Below are 6,614 nucleotides of genomic sequence, written 5' to 3'. Positions count from 1 at the left end.
CTCTATTATTTATATTACTGACAGAATCTGTTACAAAAGAAGCAAAGAGAATATTGTATTGGTTTTGTCTCATCTCAGTAAAAGCACTTGCGTTTGTATTGACGTCTCTTCCTATCTCTGTGATAAAGATTGATGTTTTAGGAAAATATACTTAAAGGTTTTCTTCATGATGAACGATAGGTTTTTGCCTTTTTGGTAGTTTTTATAATGGATGAAAATCACAAGAAGTTCTCTTTTATTTATATTACTGACAGAATCTGTTACACAAGAAGCTAAGAGAATATTGTATTGGTTTTGTCTCATCTCAGAAAAAGCACTTGCCTTTGCATTGACGTCTCTTTCTATCTCTGTAATAAAGATTGATGTTTTAAGAAAATATACTTAAAGGTTTTCTTCATGATGAACGATAGGTTTTTGCCTTTTTGGTAGTTTTTGTATTGGATGAAAATCACAAGAAGTTCTCTTTTATCTATATTACTAACAGAATCTGTTACAAAAGAAGCAAATAAAATATTGTGTTGGTTTTGTCTCGTCTCAGAAAAAGCACTTGCATTTGCATTGACGTCTCTTCCTATCTCTGTGATAAAGATTGATGTTTTAGGAAAATATACTTAAAGGTTTTCTTCATGATGAACGATAGGTTTTTGCCTTTTTGGTAGTTTTTATAATGGATGAAAATCACAAGAAGTTCTCTTTTATTTATATTACTGACAGAATCTGTTACACAAGAAGCAAAGAGAATATTGTATTGGTTTTGTCTCATCTCAGAAAAAGCACTTGCCTTTGCATTGACGTCTCTTTCTATCTCTGTAATAAAGATTGATGTTTTAAGAAAATATACTTCATGGTTTTCTTCATGATGAACGATAGGTTTTTGCCTTTTTGGTAGTTTTTGTATTGGATGAAAATCACAAGAAGTTCTCTTTTATCTATATTACTAACAGAATCTGTTACAAAAGAAGCAAATAAAATATTGTATTGGTTTTGTCTCGTCTCAGAAAAATCACTTGCATTTGCATTAACGTCTCTTCCTATCTCTGTGATAAAGATTGATGTTTTAGGAAAATATACTTAAAGGCTTTCTTCATGATGAACGATAGATTTTTGCCTTTTTGGTAGTTTTTATAATGGATGAAAATCACAAGAAGTTCTCTTTTATTTATATTACTGACAGAATCTGTTACAAAAGAAGCAAAGAGAATATTGTATTGGTTTTGTCTCATCTCAGAAAAACCACTTGCCTTTGCATTGACGTCTCTTTCTATCTCTGTAATAAAGATTGATGTTTTAGGAAAATATACTTAAAGGTTTTCTTCATGATGAACGATAGGTTTTTGCCTTTTTTGTAGTTTTTGTATTGGATGAAAATCACAAGAAGTTCTCTTTTATCTATATTACTAACAAAATATGTTACAAAAGAAGCAAATAAAACATTGTAATGGTTTTGTCTCGTCTCAGAAAAAGCACTTGCATTTGCATTGACATCTCTTCCTATCTCTGTGATAAAGATTGATGTTTTAGGAAAATATACTTAAAGGCTTTCTTCATGATGAACGATAGGTTTTTGCCTTTTTGGTAGTTTTTATAATGGATGAAAATCACAAGAAGTTCTCTTTTATTTATATTACTGACAGAATCTGTTACAAAAGAAGCAAAGAGAATATTGTATTGGTTTTGTCTCATCTCAGTAAAAGCACTTGCATTTGCATTAACTTCTCTTCCTATCTCTGTGATAAAGATTGATGTTTTAGGAAAATATACTTAAAGGCTTTCTTCATGATGAACGATAGGTTTTTTCCTTTTTGGTAGTTTTTATAATGGATGAAAATCACAAGAAGTTCTCTTTTATTTATATTACTGACAGAATCTGTTACAAAAGAAGCAAAGAGAATATTGTATTGGTTTTTTCTCATCTCAGTAAAAGCACTTGCCTTTGCATTGACGTCTCTTTCTATCTCTGTAATAAAGATTGATGTTTTAGGAAAATATACTTAAAGGTTTTCTTCATGATGAACGATAGGTTTTTCCCTTTTTGGTAGTTTTTGTAACGGATGAAAATCACAAGAAGTTCTCTTTTATCTATATTACTGACAGAATCTGTTACAAAAGAAGCAAATAAAATATTGTATTGGTTTTGTCTCATCTCAGTAAAAGCACTTGCCTTTGCATTGACGTCTCTTTCTATCTCTGTAATAAAGATTGATGTTTTAGGAAAATATACTTAAAGGTTTTCTTCATAATGAACGATAGGTTTTTGCCTTTTTGGTAGTTTTTCTAATGGATGAAAATCACAAGAAGTTCTCTTTTATCTATATTACTGACAGAATCTGTTACAAAAGAAGCAAATAAAATATTGTACTGGTTTTGTCTCATCTCAGTAAAAGCACTTGCATTTGCATTGACGTCTCTTTCTATCTCTGTGATAAAGATTGATGTTTTAGGAAAATATATTTAAAGGTTTTCTTCATGATGAACGATAGGTTTTTGCCTTTTTGGTAGTTTTTATAATGGATGAAAATCACAAGAAGTTCTCTTTTATTTATATTACTAACAGAATTTGTTACAAAAGAAGCAAAGAGAATATTGTTTTTTGTTTTGTCTCATCTCAGTAAAAGCACTTGCCTTTGCATTGACGTCTCTTTCTATCTCTGTAATAAAGATTGATGTTTTAGGAAAATATACTTAAAGGTTTTCTTCATGATGAACGATAGGTTTTTGCCTTTTTGGTAGTTTTTGTAATGGATGAAAATCACAAGAAGTTCTCTTTTATCTATATTACTGACAGAATCTGTTAAAAAAGAAGCAAATAAAATATTGTATTGGTTTTGTATCATCTCAGTAAAAGCACTTGCATTTGCATTGACGTCTCTTTCTATCTCTATGATAAAGATTGATGTTTTAGGAAAATATACTTAAAGGTTTTCTTCATGATGAACGATAGGTTTTTGCCTTTTTGGTAGTTTTTATAATGGATGAAAATCACAACAAGTTCTCTTTTATTTATATTACTGACAGAATCTGTTACAAAAGATGCAAAGAGAATATTGTATTGGTTTTGTCTCATCACTTTCCTTTGCATTGACGTCTCTTTCTATCTCTGTAATAAACATTGATGTTTTAGGAAAATATACTTAAAGGTTTTCTTCATGATGAACGATAGGTTTTTGCCTTTTTGGTAGTTTTTGTAATGGATGAAAATCACAAGAAGTTCTCTTTTATCTATATTACTGACAGAATCTGTTACAAAAGAAGCAAAGAGAATATTGTATTGGTTTTGTCTCATCTCAGTAAAAACACTTGCCTTTGCATTGACGTCTCTTTCTATCTCTGTGATAAAGATTGATGTTTTAGGAAAATATACTTAAAGGTTTTCTTCATGATGAACGATAGGTTTTTGCCTTTTTGGTAGTTTTTGTAATGGATGAAAATCACAAGAAGTTCTCTTTTATCTATATTACTGACATAATCTGATACAAAAGAAGCAAATAAAATATTGTATTGGTTTTGTCTCATCTCAGTAAAAGCACTTGTCTTTGCATTGACGTCTCTTTCTATCTCTGTGATAAAGATTGATGTTTTAGGAAAATATACTTAAAGGCTTTCTTCATGATGAACGATAGGTTTTTGCCTTTTTGGTAGTTTTTGTAATGGATGAAATCACAAGAAGTTCTCCTTTATCTATATTACTGACAGAATCTGTTACAAAAGAAGCAAATAAAATATTATATTAGTTTTGTCTCATCTCATTAAAAGCACTTGCATTTGCATTGACGTCTCTTTCTATCTCTGTGATAAAGATTGATGTTTTAGGAAAATATACTTAAAGGTTTTTTCATGATGAACGATAGGTTTTTGCCTTTTTGGTAGTTTTTATAATCGATGAAAATCACAAGAAGTTCTCTTTTATTTATATTACTGACAGAATATGTTACAAAAGAAGCAAAGATAATATTATATTGGTTTTTTCTCATCTCAGTAAAAGCACTTGCCTTTGCATTGACGTCTCTTCCTATCTCTGTGATAAAAATTGATGTTTTAGGAAAATATACTTAAAGGTTTTCTTCATGATGAACGATAGGTTTTTGCCTTTTTGGTAGTTTTTGTAATGGATGAAAATCACAAGAAGTTCTCTTTTATCTATATTACTGACAGAATTTGTTACAAAAGAAGCAAATAAAATATTGTATTGGTTTTGTCTCATCTCAGTAAAAGCACTTGCATTTGCATTGACGTCTCTTTCTATCTCTGTCATAAAGATTGATGTTTTAGGAAAATATACTTAAAGGTTTTCTTCATGATGAACGATAGGTTTTTGCCTTTTTGGTAGTTTTTATAATGGATGAAAATCACAAGAAGTTCTCTTTTATTTATATTACTGACAGAATCTATTACAAAAGAAGCAAAGAGAATATTGTACTGGTTTTGTCTCATCTCAGTAAAAGCACTTGCATTTGCATTGACGTCTCTTTCTATCTCTGTAATAAAGATTGATGTTTTAGGAAAATATACTTAAAGGTTTTCTTCATGATGAACGATAGGTTTTTGCCTTTTTGGTAGTTTTTGTAATAGATGAAAATCACAAGAAGTTCTCTTTTATCTATATTACTGACAAAATCTGTTACAAAAGAAGCAAATAAAATATTGTATTGGTTTTGTCTCAACTCAGAAATAGCACTTGCATTTGCATTGACGTCTCTTCCTATCTCTGTGATAAAGATTGATGTTTTAGGAAAATATACTTAAAGGCTTTCTTCATGATGAACGATAGGTTTTTTCCTTTTTGGTAGTTTTTATAATGGATGAAAATCACAAGAAGTTCTCTTTTATTTATATTACTGACAGAATCTGTTACAAAAGAAGCAAAGAGAATATTGTATTGGTTTTTTCTCATCTCAGTAAAAGCACTTGCCTTTGCATTGACGTCTCTTTCTATCTCTGTAATAAAGATTGATGTTTAGGAAAATATACTTAAAGGTTTTCTTCATGATGAACGATAGGTTTTTGCCTTTTTGGTAGTTTTTGTAATGGATGAAAATCACAAGAAGTTCTCCTTTATCTATATTACTGACAGAATCTGTTACAAAAGAAGAAAATAAAATATTGTATTGGTTTTGTCTCATCTCAGTAAAAGCACTTGCATTTGCATTGACGTCTCTTCCTATCTCTGTGATAAAGATTGATGTTTTAGGAAAATATACTTAAAGGTTTTCTTCATGATGAACGATAGGTTTTTGCCTTTTTGGTAGTTTTTATAATGGATGAAAATCACAAGAAGTTCTCTATTATTTATATTACTGACAGAATCTATTACAAAAGAAGCAAAGAGAATATTGTATTGGTTTTGTCTCATCTCAGTAAAAGCACTTGCATTTGCATTGACGTCTCTTTCTATCTCTATAATAAAGATTGATGTTTTAGGAAAATATACTTAAAGGTTTTCTTCATTATGAACGTTAGGTTTTTGCCTTTTTGGTAGTTTTGGTAATGGATGAAAATCACAAGAAGTTCTCTTTTATCTATATTACTGACAGAATCTGTTACAAAAGAAGCAAATAAAATATTGTACTGGTTTTGTCTCATCTCAGTAAAAGCACTTGCATTTGCATTGACGTCTCTTTCTATCTCTGTGATAAAGATTGATGTTTTAGGAAAATATATTTAAAGGTTTTCTTCATGATGAACGATAGGTTTTTTCCTTTTTGGTAGTTTTTATAATGGATGAAAATCACAAGAAGTTCTCTTTTATTTATATTACTGACAGAATCTGTTACAAAAGAAGCAAAGAGAATATTGTTTTTTGTTTTGTCTCATCTCAGTAAAATCACTTGCCTTTGAATTGACGTCTCTTTCTATCTCTGTAATAAAGATTGATGTTTTAGGAAAATATACTTAAAGGTTTTCTTCATGATGAACGATAGGTTTTTTCCTTTTTGGTAGTTTTTGTAATGGATGAAAATCACAAGAAGTTCTCTTTTATCTATATTACTGACAGAATCTGTTACAAAAGAAGCAAATGAAATATGGTATTGGTTTTGTCTCATCTCAGTAAAAGCACTTGCATTTGCATTGACGTCTCTTTCTATCTCTGTGATAAAGATTGATGTTTTAGGAAAATATATTTAAAGGTTTTCTTCATGATGAACGATAGGTTTTTGCCTTTTTGGTAGTTTTGATAATGGATGAAAATCACAAGAAGTTCTCTTTTATTTATATTACTCACAAAATCTGTTACAAAAGAAACAAAGAGAATATTGTATTGGTTTTGTCTCATCTCAGTAAAAGCACTTTCCTTTGCATTGACGTCTCTTTCTATCTCTGTAATAAAGATTGATGTTTTAGGAAAATATACTTAAAGGTTTTCTTCATGATGAACGATAGGTTTTTGCCTTTTTGGTAGTTTTTGTAACGGATGAAAATCACAAGAAGTTCTCTTTTATCTATATTACTGACAGAATCTGTTACAAAAGAAGCAAATAAAATATTGTATTGGTTTTGTCTCATCTCAGTAAAAGCACTTGCCTTTGCATTGACGTCTCTTTCTATCTCTGTAATAAAGATTGATGTTTTAGGAAAATATACTTAAAGGTTTTCTTCATGATGAACGATAGGTTTTT

Source organism: Papaver somniferum, chromosome 8, assembly GCF_003573695.1.
Source record: "Papaver somniferum cultivar HN1 chromosome 8, ASM357369v1, whole genome shotgun sequence".
Lineage (NCBI taxonomy): Eukaryota > Viridiplantae > Streptophyta > Magnoliopsida > Ranunculales > Papaveraceae > Papaver > Papaver somniferum.
This window is presented reverse-complemented; position numbering follows the sequence as displayed.